A 20,789-nucleotide genomic window follows, 5' to 3' on the forward strand; every position below is an offset into this window, starting at 1 on the left:
TTGAGGTTAGGTTAATTATTTAAAAAAGATTATGATATTGAGATGAAAGATATGACTTTCTCTATGCATGACAAGAATAAAACATTAATCTTATATGTGAAAATGATAGAAGAACAGAATGTTTCCTCTATATTTATGTATTTTTTTATCAATCAGATTATTTTAAAATTGATATTAAGGATAATTCTATATTATGGTATCTTAGATATACTTACTTAAATTTTGATGCTTTAAAAGTTCTAGAGAAGTATAATATGGTGTTATGATTGCTAAGAATTGATTGTTCATCAAAATTATCTAAAGTATATGTCATGAGCATATAAGAAAGAAAGTCTTTGATCTAGTGCACTTAGATGTTTGTGGCCCTATCAGTCCAATGTCATTTAGAGGAAGTTGGTATCTTCTTACTTTCGGTCATAGTAGAAAAACTTAGATTTACATGTTAAAGGGGAAAAAAAAGAAGTTTTAAGTAAATTTAAAGAATTTAAGAATTTGATTGCAAGACAAAGTAGTTGTAAGATTAAATGTTTAAGAATAGATAAGGGTGATGAATATATATTAAATGAATTTAAAAAATTTTATAAAATAATAAAATTTTATATCAATTCATCATATTATACACACCTTAACAAATAGTGTCTCAAAAAGAAAAAAATAGGACTATACTTAATATGGTCTGATGCATGTTAAAGGAAAGAAGAATTCCTAAAGAATTTGGGGGAGATGCTGTTGCTTTTACAATTTATTTACTTAACAAGTTTTTGATAGGACAAATTAGTAATGTTACACTAGAAGAAGGATAGAGCTTATAGGAATCAAAGTCAATCATTTGAGAATTTTTGAAAGTACTGCATTTGCTAAGGTACTAGAAGAAAAGAAAACAAACTTAAGAATAAAAATTAGAAATGCATCTTGTTAGGTTATCTGAGAATTTTAGTGGTTGTAAACTCTATAATTCTATCAAAAATAAAGTTGTAATATCAAGAGATACCAAGTTTAAAAAATAATAGATTTGAAATTGAAAAATAATGAGCAGCATAAAAAACTATAACTTCAAAAGAGGATGATATAATACAAGCAAGCACTAAAGAGTCTCTACTTGAATCATCATTTAGATCAGTTAGGTCACATGATTCAACAAGTCCGATTGATGTGACTCAAAGGATTGATACTAACAATGATGAGCCTTTTTTTATTTTTTTAAAGGATATAATCCATTATCCTTCTAAGAACCTTATAGGAAAAAATAATAATAATAAGCTATGAAAGAAGAAATTTATGCTATTAATAAAAATGATATATAGGAGCTTACTATACTTCGAGAACACTACCAAGCGGTCGGTGTTAAGTGGATCTTCAAAATAAAAATAAATACATAAAGGAAAGTAGAGAAATACGAGATCCAATTAGTTATAAAGAGATATAAACAATAATATAAGATTAACTATGAAGAAGTATTTATATCAATTACTTGATTGGAGACCAATAAGATTACGTATCTCCCTAATAGCTTAAATGAAATGAAAAGTTTTATAAATAAATATCAAATCAGTATTTCTTAATAGATTTATTGAAGAAAAGATATATATTCAATAACCCTTTGGTTTTATTATTCATGAATAAGAAGATAAGATATATAAATTAAAGAGAGCTCTTTATAGGCTTAAACAAGTCTCACGGGCATGAAATTCTCAAATATATGCTTATTTTATTTAAAATATTTTTTAAATCTCCACATGAACATGCTCTCTATTTGAAATTTAATGCTAATGGAGAAATCTTATTTGAGATGATTGAGCCTAATAATTTATTTTCTCCATATTGAAGTTATACAAGATAATAAAAGAATTTTTATCTCACAAGAAAATAAAAAAAAATCCAAAAGAAGTTTTCCATAAAAGATTGTCACCCTACTGATATAATTATGGAGTATAGCACCAAGTTGATTAAGAAGGTGAAGGTATGTCAATTATTCCAACTTATTATTAAAGTTTGGTTAGATGTTTAAGATATTTGACATGTACTTAACCTGATATATATTAGTCATAGGTGTCCTGTAAGCCAATCACGTGAGTGATGACATGTATGACATGATACGCATTCTTTTTGTTTATTATTTATTTGATATTTTGATAAAAATCATCAACTTAGCAACCATACACCTCAATAGCTAAAGAGTTATGATACATATAGAATGCAAAATGACACCCTCTAAGGAATTGAAACAAGACGGATCGTTCAAGATTGAAGTAAGGAAAATTATTCTAATCATTTTATTAATAAAAAAATTGATAAAATAATTAGAATAATACTTTGATTCCCTTCAAACGTCACAAACTAAGAAGTTTGATAAGTTGAAAGGCAAAGCAAAGATTTTTTAGTTTTGAATACCATAAGCAGAAAAGCTTGATAAGTTCCAAAGTTCATGTAAGAACTTAAAAATAAAACACTCACCAGTGTTGAAAGATGATTATACTTCTCAATTACCTCCTTATTAAGGGAGTCAGCCTTGTTTATATAGTACAAAGGCCAAGTACAAAGGAAATAAATCTATTAAATATATTAAATGACATTCATATTCCTAATTCATAAATGTAGATCACGTATGAATATGCCTTGAATTGATTTGAATTATTATTCATGAATAAACCGACAATTCCTAATATAGTCCAATATGGCTAAATGGGCTTATTCTTCAAAATTGGCTAAAAATTCATCCTTCTATCAAAGTTAGACTTTCTCTTCATAATTTGGACTTATTTGAATCATGTTGACTATTTTATGCTCTTCTTATATTCCATAGAACCTTGATCGAGTCTTAACCACCTTACTCCTTCCAAATGCCTTCCAATAAATAAGTTAAGGCTTCTTTCATCTCTTAAGTTTTAGCTCTTGTCATTGGTCCTCCATGAATAGTTAAAGAGTATTTGGCAAAATAATGATCATCCTTGAATCAATGCCAGTAATATTCTTATTTAATCCACTCAAAAATTGAGCCATGGTGGCCTTACGGTCTTCCTCCACATTAGCCCTTATCATGGTTATTTCCATCTTCTTGTGATATTCATTAACACTCAGGGAACCTAGTATCACAAATAGGCATCTATATTATTCTTCCCTTGAAAAGGAAGAATTTTTTATTTTGATATTGCTTATATTTCTGTCCACACCATCAAAATGTCCTCCCCTAATTAGACTCTTAGGATTAACATCTTGACTAATTAGAGTAACTTAGTCATCATCTTTGTCATCGGCACCATCATATTCATCATTGACAAAGGTTGGTTGTCTCTCATGTGTTTCACCTTGCAATCTATTAATTGCATCATCTTGCCTTTCTAAATGATCTCTTACATCTCGCATCACTTTGAACATATATTCAAATTGTTGCCGTATTGCTTTAACCAAAAGATCATTTGATGAAAAACTCGCTTCTTTATCTTTAGACATATTTACAACCTATAAAACAAAGTTAGAATAACCTTACCAATACTCCCTCACGTGTTTCACTCTAGATTTGATTCACTCCACTCATGTTTCACATAATTTTTAACTTTTCTCGATACTGATCTCACCACTCTTGCCTTTTACCTCTTTTGTTTTGTTCTTTGAGTTCTTAGATTAACTAAGGTACTAAAACAAACAATTCAAATTGGGCAAGCTTAAAATAAAATAAAAGGTAGGCAAATTTAAAAGTGTGTGTAATGCACTTCAATCATTAGCAAAGATTAGAATTCAAATATCAATTAAACAAAAAAAAAATTGGAATGAAGAAAGATTTTCAAACTAAAACAAGAATTTAAATGAACAAAGATAGAATTCTATAATTTACAAGACTACCTTGAATCCGTAATTTTTTTTAATTATGATCTCATTCCTTTTTTTTTACCTTTGATTTTCTCTCTTTTTTTACCTTTTACTTTTTTTTTTCTTTTTTATACTATAAAGTATGGATGTACAAATAAGAATAGTAATAATACAAGAAGCACAACAATAAATATGAAGGAAGAACAATAATTATAGATATTATGAAAAAAAAATAAAAAAATCTAAAAGATAGCAAATAAATGGATACGCAAATCTCAAACTTGAGCCAAGATTTGATGCCAAATGATGGAAATAATCAACTTAGCAACCATACACCCCGATAGCTAAAGAGTTATGATATATATGAAATACAAATTGATACCCTCTAACGAATTAAAACAAGATGGATCGTTCAAAATTATAGTAAAGGAAATTATTCTAATCACTTTACTAAAGAAAAATTGATAAAATAATTAGAACAATATTTTGATTCCCTTAAAACATCATAAACTAAGAAGTTTGATAAGTTGAAAGGTAAAGTAAAGATTTTTAAGTTTTGAACACCATAAGTAGAAAAGCTTGATAAGTTCCAAAGTTCATGCAAGAACTTAAAAAGAAAATACTCACCCGTGTTGAAAGATGATTATACTTCTCAATTACCTCCTTATAAAGGGAATCTGCCTTGCTTATATAGTACAAAGGGAATGAATCCATTAAATACATTAAATGACATTCATATTCTTAATTCATGAATATAGATCACTCATGAATCTACCTTGAATTGATTTGAATGATTATTCATGAATAAGCCCATAATTTTTAATATGATCCAATATGGCTAAATGACATTTATTCTTCAAAATTAGCTAAAAATTCATCATTCTCTCAAAGTTGTACTTTCTTTTCATGATTTGGACTTATTTGAATCATGTTGACTATTTTAGGCTCTTCTTGCATCCATAAAACCTTGATCCAGTCTTAACCAGCTTGCTCCTTCCAAATACCTTCTAATAAATAAGTTAAGGTTTCTTTCATCCTTTTAGTTTTAACTCTTGTCATTGATCCTCCATGAATAGTTAAAGGGTCTTTGGCAGAATTATGATCAACTTGATGGTTCATATCATTCCCCATTTCCTCGAAATGATTTATCTTTGAATCAGCACCTTTGTCACTTACATTAAACAAAAATAAAACAGAAACATTGAATGTTGCACTAACATTACCATACTCTCCTGGTAGTTCAAACTTGTATGTATTATCATTGATTTTTTGAAGGACTCAAAATGGACCATCTCTGTTTAGTATTTGTTTAAACTTTCTTTGGCTAGGAAATCTTTCATTCCTCAAGTATAACCAAACCCAATCACTAGTTCAAATACTATTTACTTTTGGCCTTTATTGTGTTGTTTCTCATATTGTAGAGTTTCCTTTTTAATTTCTATCCGGACTCTTTCATGCAATGCTTTGACAAAATCAGCTTTTTGCTTACCATCTAAATTAGCCTTTTCCAAAGGTAAAATTAGCAAATCCATAGGACTTAATAGATTGAACTCATACACAACTTCAAATGGGAAATGGTTTGTTGTAGCATGCACACACTTGTTATAAGAAAACTCGACAAATATTCCTCTCAATTTTTTTAATTCTTTTAAATTATGGCCCTCAAAAGTGTTGATAAAGTTTGATTTACCACCTCTATTTGTCCATCTATTTATGGATTACAAGTGGTTGAATATAACATCCTTGTACTCAACTTGCTCCAAAGTATTTTTCAAAAATGACTAAGGAACTTCACATCTCTATCACTCATAATTATCTTTGGAATATCATGTAATTTCATAATTTCTTTGAAGAACAGCATTGCGACATGTGTTGCATCATCTATTTTGTAGCAATGAATGAAATGTGTCATCTTGCTAAACTTGTCAACAATAATAAAAATAGAATCTCTACCTCATTTTGCGTTAGGTAAACCCAAGACAAAGTCTATCGATATATCAACCCAAGGCTCACTAGTTATAGGAAGAGGAGTATACAACCCATGAGGTATTACTTTAGATTTAGCTTATTTACAAGTAATACATTTATCATATAATTTCTCAACATCTCTTTTCATCTGTAGCCAAAAGAAATTATCATTTAACACATCTAAATTTTTCTAACCCAAAAAATTTCCATTAAACCTCCACTATGTGCCTATTTCATAAGTAATTCTCTAATTAAACATTGAAGAACATAGCTTATTTTCTTAAAAAAGAAAATCATCATGTTTAAAGAACTTGTCAAAACCTCCTTTCTCATATACCCTATGATCATTAGCAAAATCATGGTCATAATTATATAAATCTTTAATATACTCAAAACCCAATAATTTTGCATCAAGTTGAGAAATTAGAGCATACATTCTAGAAAGAGTATCGGCAACCGTATTTTTCTTACCTTGTTTGTACTTGATGTATGAAAAGAATCCAATAAACTCTACTCATTTTGCATACCTACGATTTAGCTTACCTTGTCTTTGAGATATTTCAAGGACTCATGATCGGTGTATATAATGAATTTCTTATACAAAAAATGGTATTGTTATGTCTCTAACACTCATACCAAAACTTAAAACTTCTTATCACATGTCAGGTAGTTAAGACTTATACCACTTAGCTTCTGACTAAAGAATGTAATGAGTTTGCCTTCTTATATTAAGACTCCTCCAATACCTATTCCACTCACATGACACTCAATCTCAAAAGTTTTAGTAAAGTTAGGTAAAGCAAGCAAAGGTGTTGAACTAAGTTTGTCTTTAAGTAAGTTAAAAGAATCATCTTATTTTTCACCCCATCTAAATCCCACATTCTTTTTTATGCATTCAATTAATGGTGCAACAATTATAAAAATATCCTTAATGAATCTTCTATAAAAACTAGCAAGACCATGAAAACTTCTAACATCACTAACACTAGTGGGTTTTGGCCATTCCCTAATTACTTTCACTTTTTTTTATCAATATGTATTTCTTTATCGTTAAAAACATATCCAAGAAAAGTAATTTTATTAGTGCAAAAAATGTAATTCTTTAGATAAGCATATAACTTTTCTTTTACAAGCACATCAAAAATAGCTTTTAAATATGTTATATGCTCATCTAAACTTTTGCTATACATAAGTATATCTTCAAAATAAACTACTATAAACTTTCCAATGTAAGCATGCAAAATATGATTCATCAATCTCATGAAAGTATTATGTGCATTAGTTTGGCCAAAAGGCATCACCAACCATTCATATAAACTATATTTAGTTTTGAAAATGGTTTTGCATTCATCACCCTCACGCATTCTTATTTGATGATATCCAGATTTTAAATTAATTTTTAAAAATATACAAGAACCATGCAATTCATCCAGCATATCATCTAGCCTAGGAATAGGATATATATATTTTACCGTGATTTTGTTGATGGCTTTGCAATTAATAAACATTCTCCAAGATCCATCCTTTTTAGGCACCAACAGAATAGGAACTACACATGGACTCATGCTTTCTCACGCATACCCTTTTTCTATAAGCTCACTTGCTTTTGGATTTTCTTGGTCTATTCGGGGTTGCATCTATATGCTAGCTTATTTGGTATGCTTGCACCTGGACTGAAATCAATTTAATGCTTAATTCCTCTAATTGGTGGCAAACTACTACGAACTTTTTTGGGAAAGAGATCCTCATTTTCTTGCAAAAGATCAACAGTAACACAAGGCAAACTCTCGTCACTTTTGTTAAAAGAAATCAAAATGTCCTCATATATAAGTACAAGTAAGGGTTGCCTCATGGTTAGGGCTTCCTTCACATCACTCATTTTGGCATAAATACTCATTTTTCTTTCACTTAAGATTTTCTTATTTTCTCTCCCCTTGTGTTTCCCAAAACTCTCATTTTTACCACTCAACTCATCATTTTCTTTTTTCTCTCTTTCTTGCTCCCTCCCCTAATTTTTGGCTAATGAAGACTCAAGATCCTCATATTGTTGTTTTATACACATTTGATCTTCAAAAATTATCTTTAGAGGCAAAGGTCTAAGTTGATATTTTCGTCCATCCATGATAAACAAATAATGGTTCTTGAACCCATCATGTATTACCCTTCGATCATATTGCTAAGGTCTCCCCAACAACATATGACTAACATACATAGGTACCACATCACACCAAACTTCATCCTTATATCTACCAATTAAAAAAAAAACTAACACTTGTTGATTTACCTTTACCACACTACTATCATTCAACTATTGTAACTTGTAAGGTTTTGGATGTTTGATAGTAGGTAATTTCAGTTTCTCCACAAGCAAGGTGCTTGCCATATTTGTATAACTTCCACTATCAACAATCACATTACATAACTTATTAGCAATCAAACAATGATTATAAAATAGATTTTTATATTGTTCACCATGTTCATCATTTTTATTTTGTAAACTAACTGTGTATTGAACAACTAGATTTTTACCTTTAGCATACTCTACATCACTAACATTCTCTGGAATGTCATCATTATCCTCTCTCTCACTTTCAGATTTCATAATCTCATCTCTCATGATCATAACTCTCTTATTAGGATATTCACGTGCCACATGTCCAGATCCAAGGCATTTGAAATACTTAATGCCTCTAGTTTAATTAGGTTGATTCTCACCTTTGTCCTTGCTACCTTATTTATTTTTGCCTTTAGTTTCATCAATTTTAGGCTTAAGAATTGGTTTATCATTATTTTTATTCTAATTCAATTTTCTAGAAGAAGAAGAATATTTTAAATCATACCTTGTGCATTTTTTTGAGTTGCCTCTTAATCTTCATGGCTACATTCACCATGTCCTCAGTCTCCATATAATGTTGCAATTCCACAAGATCAACAATGTTCTTATTTAATCCACTCGGAAATCGAGCCATGGTGGCCTCACGATCTTTCTCCACATTAGCCTTTATCATGGCTATCTTCATCTCCTTGTGATATTCATCAACACTCAAGGAACCTTATGTCAAAGTTTGCAGCTGTTGATACAAATCCCTATTGTAATAACTAGGGACAAATCTCCTCCTAATGTTTTGTTTCAACTCCAACCAAGTCTCTATGGGCCTTTCACCATTTCTACGCTTGTTTTTACACAATTGATCCCACCAAACAATAGCATAATCAAAAATTTTAACAACGGCTAATTTTACCTTTTTCTCTTTGGAGTAGTTGTGACATTCATAAATCAACTACACTTTTCGTTCCCATTCCAAATAGGCATCTAGATTATTCTTCCTATGAAAAGGAATAATTTTCATTTTGATGCTGCCTATGTTTCTATCCACATCATCAAAATGTCCTCTTCTAGTTTGTCTCCTAGGATTAACATCTTGATCAATTCGAGTAACTTGGTTATCATATATGTTATCGCCACCATCATATTCATCATTGACAAAGGTTGGTTATCTCCCATGCCGTGCTTCACCTTACAATCTATTAATTGTATCATCATATCTTTCTAGATGATCTCTTGCATCTCCCATCACTTTGAAAATACAATCAAATTGTTGTAGCATTGCTTGAACCAAAAGTTTAATTGATGAAGAACTCGTTTCTTTATCTTTAGACATGTTTACAATAACTTGGAAAATAAAGTTAGAATAGCTTCACCAACACTCCCTCACGTGTTTCACTCTAGATTCGATTCACTCCACTCGTGTGTTTCAGTCTAGATTTGATTCACTCCACTCGTGTTTCACATAATTTTTGGTCGATACTGATCTCACCACTCTTGTCTTTTACCTCTCTTGTTTTGTTCTGTGATCTCTTAGATTAACTATGGTACCTAAACAAACAAATCAGATTATGGTAATTCAAATATAGTGAAATTGGACAGGTTTAAAATCAAACAAATAGTTGACCAATTTAAATATGCACTTCAATCATAAGCAAAGATTAGAATTCAAAATATCAATTTAACAAAAAAAAAAATGGGAATGAAGAAAGATTTTCAAAACAAAACAAGAATTCAAATGAACAAAGATAGAATTATGTAATTTGCAAGAATTCCTTGAATCCGTAAAAAAAAAAATTATTCTGATCTCTTTATCTTTTTTTTTTCGACCTTTGATTTTTCCTCCTTTTTTTAACTTTGATTTTCTCTCTTCTTTTTTACTTTTTGATTTTCTTTTTTTATACTATAAAGTATGGATATATAAAGAAGAATAGTAATAACACAAGAAGCCCAACAATGAATACTAAGGAAGAACAACAATTATAGATATGTTGCAAAAAGTAGAAGAAGAAGAGAAAAGGAAAATATGAAAGATAGCAAATAAATAGACATGCAAACCTCAAACTTAAGCCAAGCTCTGATACCAAATGATAGAAATCATCAATTTAGCAATTATATACCCCGATAGCTAAAGAGCTATGATACATATGAAATGTAAATTGACACTCTCCAACGAATTGAAACAAGATGAATCGTTCAAAATTGAAGTAAGGTAAATTATTCTAATCACTTTATCAATGAAAAATTGATAAAATAATTAGAATAGCACTTTAATTATCTTAAAATTGCATAAACTAAGAAGTTTGATAAGTTAAAAGGAAAAGCAAAGATTTTTAGATATTGAATGCCACAAGCAGAAAAGCTTGATAAGTTTCAAAGTTCATGCAAGAACTTAAAAACAAAACACTCACTAGTGTTGAAACATAATTATACTTCTCAATTGTATCCTTATAAAGGGAGTCAGCCTTGCTTATACAGTACAAAGGCCAAGTACAAAGGGAATGAATCTATTAAATACATTAAATGGTATTCATATTCCTAATTCATGAATGTAGATCACTCATGAATCTACCTTGAATTGATTTGAATGATTATTCATGAGTAAGCCCACAATCTCTAATATGGTCAAATATGGATGAATGACCTTTATTCTTCAAAATGGGTGAAAAATTTATCCTTCTCTTAAAGCTAGACTTTCTCTTCATAATTTGGACTTATTTGAATCATGTTGACCATTTTAGGCTCTTCTTGCATCCATAGAACCTTGATCGAGTTTTGACCAGCTTTCTCTTTCCAAATGCCTTCCAATAAACAAGTTAAGGCTTCTTTCATTCTTTTAGTTTTAGCTCTTGTCATTGGTCCTCCATCAATAATTAAAGAGTCTTTGATAGAATTATGTTCAACTTGATGGTTCATATCATATTTTTCTTACTTTATGTTACATATTGCATAAATTGTGATGTCCATAAATCTTTGGAATGAGAGTCGGATCATGATGAGATCACGTTAATGAGACTGATTCGCCTTTAAACATAGACCATAAATAATCCCGATTATAGGTTATATGAGAGAGACATCGAGATAACCGAACAAACTAGTGTGTTATATACATATCCATATGATAGAGGTGGTTGGTCTAATGGTTGCTCGTGTGGGGATATTAGGGATACAATGTATGTGCTCATTGGAAGATGGTTGATGATATCTCATTATCATATAGTAATTCTGTCATCCTAGTAGTATATCTAATCCTTAGATTTAAGTCACTAAGGATGTCTTGTATGAGTACTCCACTCTTTGATATTGGACTTGTAGGTTTGAAAGTTCCAAATTTAGCACAACCGATCATCGAGAGTGATAGCCAACCTTACGAGAGTAATTGAGTGTCGATAGAGGATCATCTGCTCTCGGTATCATGAGAGAAATATCTTATGCATTCTTGCACTAGCAAATCCCTAACTAGGGTCATTCAATTTGATAAAGGAAGAGTTTTCCGGGAGAATATGATTAGAGCAAGACTCGAGTAGAAACTATATGGACCTGATAACACCATATCCGGTATATAGTCTCTGGGATATTATATGGATAAGAGATTATAGATATATGATAACTGAGGATATATAGGTCCAATGAATTGGATTACCTTGTATCGTCTCGGGACTACGACGTAGTGGCTTAGTACATTCGTATTCGATAAGTTGAGTGAATTACTATCTTTATAATAGAGATAATAATTCACTGAGCCAAAAGGAGTTATGATAAGCACGAATTATGGCCAGTTCGATATTGGGCCTAGAGGGTCACATATATATGGTAGGTGTTGCGACGAGTAGAGGTTCAAATATGATATATCCGTTGGAGCTCCTATCTTATTGGATATCTAGTAAGCCCCTAAATTATTAGACCTTATGGATAAGATCCAGTAAGAGCCAATGAGAGATTATTAGGTAGAGATCCATTAACTTAAGATGTTTAGGTAGTGGGATGGAGATCCGATACCTAATAGGATAGGATCCATTCGGGTTAAATTGATAGGAACCTCTATAAATATGAGGGAATCAAAGAGACATAGGCTAGACCCTTTTAGCTACCACCACCTAGACTCCTCTCTCCCTCTCTACCTTAGCCAATAGCCCGAGTTTAGGGCATGTGGATAGCATGAAGGGTCGACCCCTTTTTTATCGCGTGGTGCGTGTGGAAAGAAGAATTGTGCAGCGATTTGAGGAGCATCTTCACAATGCGTGCCATGTGGATCACCGTTAGAGAGGAGGATAACTGACCTCCTTCATCCTCTCCTATAGATCTGTAGGTTTTCAAGGATATACGATCTTTCTATGTAATATACCTTTTACATATATATAGTTTTCAGTTTTATGGGTTTTTGTGCACCAATCTTCGCATGACGATTAAAAACTTTTTTTGTGAAAAATTCTGAGATTTTATTTTTCTATTCTTCTGTTACATATGTGATATTGCCCCATATTTCCTAACAATATATTATTTGGAGTTGGTTTAATAAGTAAATATATGGAAGCTCCTAAAATATCTCATTTAATAGTCGTTAAAAAATTTTATGATATATTAAAGATATAATTAAGTATGGAATGCTCTATTCATCATCTAAAATGTTGAAGTTCACTGGATATAGTGATAGTGATTTAGAAGCTACGATGATCGGAAGAGTACAACCGAATTTGTATTTTATTTTAGTGAATCTATATTCACATGGCCTTTAAAATATATATCGTTGCTCTATCAAGTTGTAAAGTATAATATATAGCAGCATCTTCTTATGTTTGTCATGCAATATAACTAAGAAAACTACTCTAAAAACTTCATATATTGTAGAAAAAGTCAACCAAGATTTATATTAATAACAAATCAACTATTACTTTAGCTAAGAATCCAGCTTACTAGGAAGGATCAAAGTATATCAACACAAGATTTTATTTTATAATAGTTCATGTCAAAAATAAAAAAGTGAAGCTACTTCATATCAAAATAAGTGAACATGTTGTCGATATACTCACAAAACTATTCAAATTTAAAATATTTCAACAACTTCAAAACAAATTTATCATATTAGATGGAACAAGTTTAAGAACGGAGAATATTGAAATTAAACTTATCAAGGTATTATGAAAAAAATCATTATATCAATCAAGAGGTAAAACACATTAAAGATCTATAGAAAAATAAATCACTATTTGTTCTTTAAAAGTCTCTTGAAAAAAAGAATCATATTAAATATAATAAATATAATATATCTATGGAGAATATATAAACCCTATATCTTGAGCCATAAAACATGTAAAATATTTGATTGAAATATAAACTATTTTATTTTATTTTTTTATGATAATTTTATCTCTACTTTCTATCTAATTAATTCAATATAAGGAAGACAGGAGGAGCGTAGGACGGTTACGGTGGCAGACAAGAGCTTCATCTCTAGAAGACAAGATGAAAGAAAAGGTAACGAAGTACAGTGTATGAGATGCTCGGTGAGGAGAGTAGTAGCTGCTTCTTATAGATAGGATCATGGAGTAGGGTGGGAGCAGTTGACCTTATGGATTGGCCATGAATGCACGCATGCATGGGAAATCCAGACTCCGCAAGATGCCAGCTCTGAAGTGCCGAGCCTCACGCCCTCTCTCTCTCTCTCTCTCTCTCTCTTATCTCTTATGACAGAAACATACATTAAGATCAAATAGAAAGAATTAAGTTAAAAGAACTCTCCAGAGTAGGAAAACAAATTAGGTGCAACGCAACACATACATACTTAGGAAGAGAAGATCCAGGATATATGCACGCAATCAATGGGGAGAGAGTTCACTCTTTCACTGTGGGGAGGGGTGCGACGACTGACCATGGTCTGCAGTACCGAACTGTACCACCCGGTACAGGCGGTACGTACCGGTCCGACAGATTGTCGGTACGCGGACCATCTGTTACCGGTCCGAGTGCACTGTAGCAGTGCAGTGTAGTACTGTAGCAGTGCACTATAGCACTGTAGCAGAACTACAATACTAGGCACACCTGAGTATATCGCTCGGTACACCTGGATGTACCGCTCGATATACCGTACCGTATCGATACCGAGCCCAGGTCGAAACACCGGTACGGTATAGTATTACGAACCTTGGGACTGACCACTACTCTAATGGCAGAATCACGTACATGGTTTGGTCCTGAGGACGACGATGCCAACCATGATCTCGCTGTCATGTTTCACAAGGTTGGAGGAAAACAATCGAACAGGTACGAAGAATATTACCACCATGCATCAATTCCTCCATTTGAAATTTGTTATGAATCCCTCAATTTCAATCATAATGTTAAATAGAAGTTAAAATTAGTACCACATGTTCACAATTTACAAAAAGCTACTAACATATATTAGGTTTGAGATATGGTTTAACACCTATAAGTTTATATTAAATTGATGTCCTATTTCATGTATGTTAATCCTAACCAATTTAACTTATAATTAAAGAAAGATTTAAGTCACTTGTATAAAGTTTGAGGAAGTAATCTGAGTCACACACTCTTATTAATATGGGGAAGATAATGAAATCATACATGAAAGACATATATTGTAAACTGAAGGTTGAGGATTAAAATCAGGTCCTATATGATCATATAAGGATTGAAAGAACTCAAATAATACATTTAACTAATCATTTTTTACTCAAATTCTAATCCAACGAGCAATTAGGAGTGGGAAATGTTTGCCCACTCAATCATGAACATATTTGAAAGTTGAAGAACAGGAAAAGGAGTTCCTTCCTGCCCAGTTGTTAGCATAATTGAAAGTTGCTGAATGATGTTGGAAGGTGTGGTGCTAGATTTACTGTATCCACTGCAGGACTCGGGATATGAGAGAGGTGCTGTTTTGTTGACACAGAAGAAATATTCTTGTTTCATGTACTGGGCCACTGAATTGGGAGAGCAACAGGCATGGAGTTGCATGTGGCTTTTGGTCTTCCATGGAGTCAACAAGCTTCCACCACTGCAGCTAAGGAGAGCTTTGCAGGCATTAAGGTGGGGATGCTTCTGACCTAGGCACACATACTCCCTAAGAAACAACTGTGCAAGAAAACATATGCATTCAAGACGAATTTAAAGATGATAGCCTACAACCAAGACTCTAATTCTATTATTTAAAGACTTGTCATCCCTTTGCCTTGAGACGAACCCTTCTCCACTCCCTACCTGCCTGCCTCCTGTAGACATCTTATGAGATAAGTTTGAGTCAGATTGATTAGGGTTAAAGATATATGAGAAGAATCGTTGATCTCTTTATTATTTAAAGTAACAAAGACTATTGATGTAATGACATATGAGGAGATTCGTTGAATAATTTAAGATTAGTCTTTATCCTTATCTAAATCTTCATCTCACATATGAATATTTTTTATGTTTTTTAATGAATAATTAATTTTCATGTGTTTGTTTACCTTTGGAACTTCCTATGTTTGTTATGAATAAAAAGTAAGAAGAAAAACTCATTTTTGTAAATTGGCTGCATTTTATTATGTATTTTAATTTTTGATGATTAATTTGATAATCATTTACCTAATAATAAATGAATTTTGAAAGAAGATAAAGATTAAAAAAAAAAAGTTCCCTAACCGCTTGAGGGACAAAAACAATCCTTCTTTCTAATTTTCTTTTCTTTGGAAAACTAAAGTTAGATCATGAAAAATATTTTTTTTGAATTATAGAGATAAAAATGATCATATTAGGTCGAAACCTACCAGTTTGACAGCGTTGGACCACTGAAGGGATCGATTCAGCTATACATAATCAACCTCACAGTTATCTTGTATTTCTCGTGTTTAATGCATGACTTCACGATCCTATTTATAATCGGACAATATGCATAACTGTTCTCGATATTCATCATGATTTTGAATTTGACGATTGTGTATTATATTATAAAATGATCCTATGTATTAAGCTCTTCGAATCCATTCTAATTTAAGCATCGAAGGGATCTTATCAGGTATACCCTGACATAACTTTTGATTAGACTTTATCCTTATCCGACACTATCTTCACCATGGACAAACTTGATGCAGCAACACCAACAAAAAGCTTCCCCCTTTGCATGCAATACGGACGGGTAACCTCTCTCTGTCCAACCGTCAAGCCCAACTCAACTCATAGGCTTCTTGGGTTCAGCCTAATTATAAATTGGCTTTTCACCTTTGGCATCTCTCGCTTGAGATCAAGGATCGAGTTAACACAGTCTACTATATTAAGAGTCCCAATCGAATTCATTATTCACTAGTCTACATAGCTACTATAGGTAAAGATTTTGAAGTCTTTTCTGCACCCGTTTATTCTTATGCGGGCATCTCAAACGAAGTGTTGGATCAAAGTCCAGCAGCGACATGTCCGCGTCACAAGCCCCATTCTGTTCTTCGTCGTCTTCTACTTTACTACCACTCTCTCTTGCTTTGATGCACAAAAGATGAAGAAGATGATGATGAAGAAGAAGAAGAAGAAAACGAAGGGCCAGGGTGTGCAGAAAGCAGCATGGATGCGAGACTTTAAGGGGGCATACGCATGTGCTCTCGAAAGGAGCATGGCGAGCAATAACCCATCCGTGTGGGCTGCTGATGGTGGCTTCTGGGATTAGCATCATAGAGCAGTCATCGACCTTAAAAAAGTTTGCCGACAAAGTGGCGTTGAATCGCTGAGACTTCAATGGATGTTGCTCCGAACTCTATTTGCCCACCGTGTGTGCGTGTGCGTGTGGGGATGATCACTATATCAGTCTTCATCTTTTGCTATCACCGCTTGGCATCACTCTACATGTAACACGTGAGAATCCATCGAACGTTGCAATTGGTATTATTATCATACCGATCACGTGAGTTACTCATCATCCTATATAGAAGAAGGTTGATGGGGGGACATTCGAGTAATACGTGATGTACCATCGGGTTGCTCATGTGTCAAACTCCCTTGTTATTATTATGACAATTAATGATGTGCTCAAAGACTCTTTGTCCAGTTTTCACTTGGGCTTGTATAATACTCAGATTTCATATCGAGTCGTTTACTAACAACTTCAGATTTGAGATTTATGATCACCTAATAACATATTTAAAATAGAATAGCAACCAAACAAATGATAGACATCATTATTAGGGTAGATTTCAACCTTCAAAGAAAAATCGACTTTGATCCAACCCAGAACTCATGACATAAATTGACCCAACTCATGAAATAATTATAGATAGACTTGATCATATCAGAATATTTTGATTTGCTAGGAGTGGATCATGTGTGGATTTTGGAGATAGGCTTTGCATCATCATGATAACGCTTGAGATTGTCTTGCTCATAATTACGTTTGGTATAAAATAATGATGACCATGGCGATGACGATGACGATGTGGAAGGAGAAAAGGACTTGACAATTTGAAGAAAAGTAGTAAAAGCTCGAATGATCATTGACAACTTTTTTTTTTTTGGACGCATTCGCCATGAACATGATGTGTTAACATAAAGTGCTCACGTCTTTTAAAACTTGATTCCATATCGACTGATTTATAATCCAATATAGCATAGTACGACTTAGATGAAATGGTTTTCCGATGAGATATTGTTTTGTATGTTTATTCACACAGATGAGGTATATACTTTGTACACCATTAGATTTTGGGAATGTTTGTTGCCTTTTTGAAACTTTAACACAATATTCCGTCCGGATTGTGATGGTTGTTATCTACGTAATTTCATTCCATTTCATTTGCCTATTGTTGTTATTAATGATGTTTTTGTCACCATTATTTTTGTTTTTAATTTTAGGGCATTTAAAAAAACAACCAATGATGGGATGAGGCCCATTATTTGTTTTTTTAACCTATTTTGTTTAAAATTTTAAAAATATTATTCTGACCTTTTGTATTGATCCTATTGGTTTGATTCAAATTCGATCGACCCAAGGGCTGGTTTGGTCCAAGTCTGAGTCTCGATTTAGATTGAATTAATTCGGGTCAAATCCTTCGAAGCGGGTCGGATTGGATTATGGGTTAGGTTGAGTTTGAATCGAAAAGCAAGGGTTACATCGAACAAGTATAATCCTATTGTAGGCAGTGGTAACGAGTGCTCCTCTCTCTTTAGTAATGAATGACGATGGCATCCTCTCTCGCCTATGATAACATCCTCCCTTCTCTAACAACAATGACCAATGTATCCTATGATCATCTCTACATTAGTATCTTCTAGTCCTCTCTAATAGCCAACAATAGTGCCATCCTCTATGACTTTATTGATGATATCATCAAGTAATAATGACTTATCTACTCTATAATGGCTACAACATCATCATCTTCAGTGATCTCATCTCCTCTTCGATACCTCCGGTGACCTCATCTCCTCTTTGACTATGAACGATGTGATCTCTTTATCGATGGAGATATCATAACACTAGTCACAAAAGTAAGATATTAAAAAGAATCTAATTCTTTATATTGCTACCAATGTCTTCTTCAAAACTTTATAACTGAGTTGAATAACAAAAAATTATGAGATAAGACTAATAAATCTTAAAAAAAATCATCTATTTCACCATCTATTGACTCTAAAATTAGAAACTATATATATATATATATATATATATATATATATATATACATGAAATATATTATAATGACTTTTGAGAAGTTTGAATAAATTTAAGATAATTAAATATATTTATATTTGAGTTACGCTGAAGTTATATTTGTGTTATACTCGAGTTAATGTAGGAATTTTCTATTTCACCAATTAATGACCCAAAAACATAAAAAATAATAATATAAAACATGTTAGAAATATGTTATTATTCTTTTGGAGAAGTTTGGATAGGTTTGTCGATATTTATACTTTAGTTACATTAAAGTTACACTTATGTTATACTCACGTTCACTCAGATCATAGATTTAATATAAAAATATATTATTTTGATAATTAATAATGTTAAAATAAAATATAATTATTTAAATTATAGTAAATATGTTATAATTATATTATAATAATTTTTGAAAAGTTTGGATAGCTTTGGATACAATTTTCCTATTTATACTTTTGTTACATTGGGGCTACACATGAGTTACACTCATTTTAATTTATTTAGTTAGACATATTACTTAATTAGAATATAAGGGTGTTCAACTATGTTTTGTGATATGTATATGTTTAAATTTATTTATCTTTTTCACCCGATAAACTTTGGATATATTATCCTCTATTTATAACCTTTAATTTTGTAAATATATATAGAACATAGTAATCATTATTAAGTTATATATAATTAATTAAATTTTATTTTTAAATTTAAAATTGAAAAAGCTTCATATACTCATTCTTCCTTCGTCTCCTACTACATCAACCCTCTCCCAGGTCACCCCTTCCTTCATGATCCCCTCCACAATATATAGTGATCATTGTTATATGGATCATTTTAAGTATTTTATCTATGAACCTAGTGGTAGAAGTCGATGACACATTATATCTATTTCCTATAGGTGGTGTTATCTTCATGTTCCCAGGATGACACTTTTTTATTATTTTATAGATATTCCTAATATTCCTATGTATTAACTTGCTCTATACAATATCCTATAATATTGGGTGGAAGGATTCACATTTACTTTTGATGGTGTCCCAGTTGAGTTTAGCTCGAGTGATATTGTTTTGATTTTAGGGGTTCCCAACCATAGAGAAATTATAGATGTTGAAGCAATGACTTCAAGTTATATGTTCAAGAAATACCTTAGAGATCAATTTCCTAGTAGATAAAATATAAAAAATCTAATTTGTAGACTAATGTTTAGTGATAATGATGTTGACATTGTCGATTTTTGTAAGTTGTATATTTTATATATTTTTGTTTGTATTTTATTTTATCAAATAAATCATACTTTACCCCCTGCAATACCATCTTATGTTCATGATTTAGATTCATTGATAAATTACAATTAGATGATGATTATCTATTCTTACATTGCCATCAAGATTTTCAATACTGGTGCTCATATAAAAAAGTTAAAGTTTAAGGGTAGCACTAAGTTGATTAGATATATAAGAGGCTATGCACTACTCTTGATGGTAAACCAAATCTTATTTTTCTATATATATATATATGAAAAGTCTAATATAAATTAATTTTGATTCTTAATTTATTAATTTATTACCGGGTATGACTTTGTGAGTGTATGAATATGTTTATGTCATCCTGTTATCCTGATCATGACTATGAAAATACGATCGAGTAAGCATCAATGTTATCGATAACTATTGTGTACACATGTTCTATAGGTATATCAAGTGCTTATCTCAATAGCTACTGAGTCTCATCTAGTTGAGAATACCAAGATATAATAATTTAATATTTTTCATCTATGTATTTAAAATATATTATTTATTTGATATATTAAACTATTTGTAGAACACATACATTGGAGAGAATTAAGAATGTGCCGAGTATAAAAAGAAAGACGATAAAATTAAAAGATACTCGAAGATCATAAACTTGGTCATCCTATAGCCCTAGACATAGAGGATCATTCCTTTGGTCCTTTGATGATCCAATGACTTTTGTAGTACATTCTACGATATCTAATGATCGATCAAGGGCTATTCCTTCGATAGTCCATAGGTTATATATGTTGAAAATATATCAAGCCTT

Source organism: Musa acuminata, chromosome BXJ3-6 (assembly GCF_036884655.1).
Source record: "Musa acuminata AAA Group cultivar baxijiao chromosome BXJ3-6, Cavendish_Baxijiao_AAA, whole genome shotgun sequence".
Lineage (NCBI taxonomy): Eukaryota > Viridiplantae > Streptophyta > Magnoliopsida > Zingiberales > Musaceae > Musa > Musa acuminata.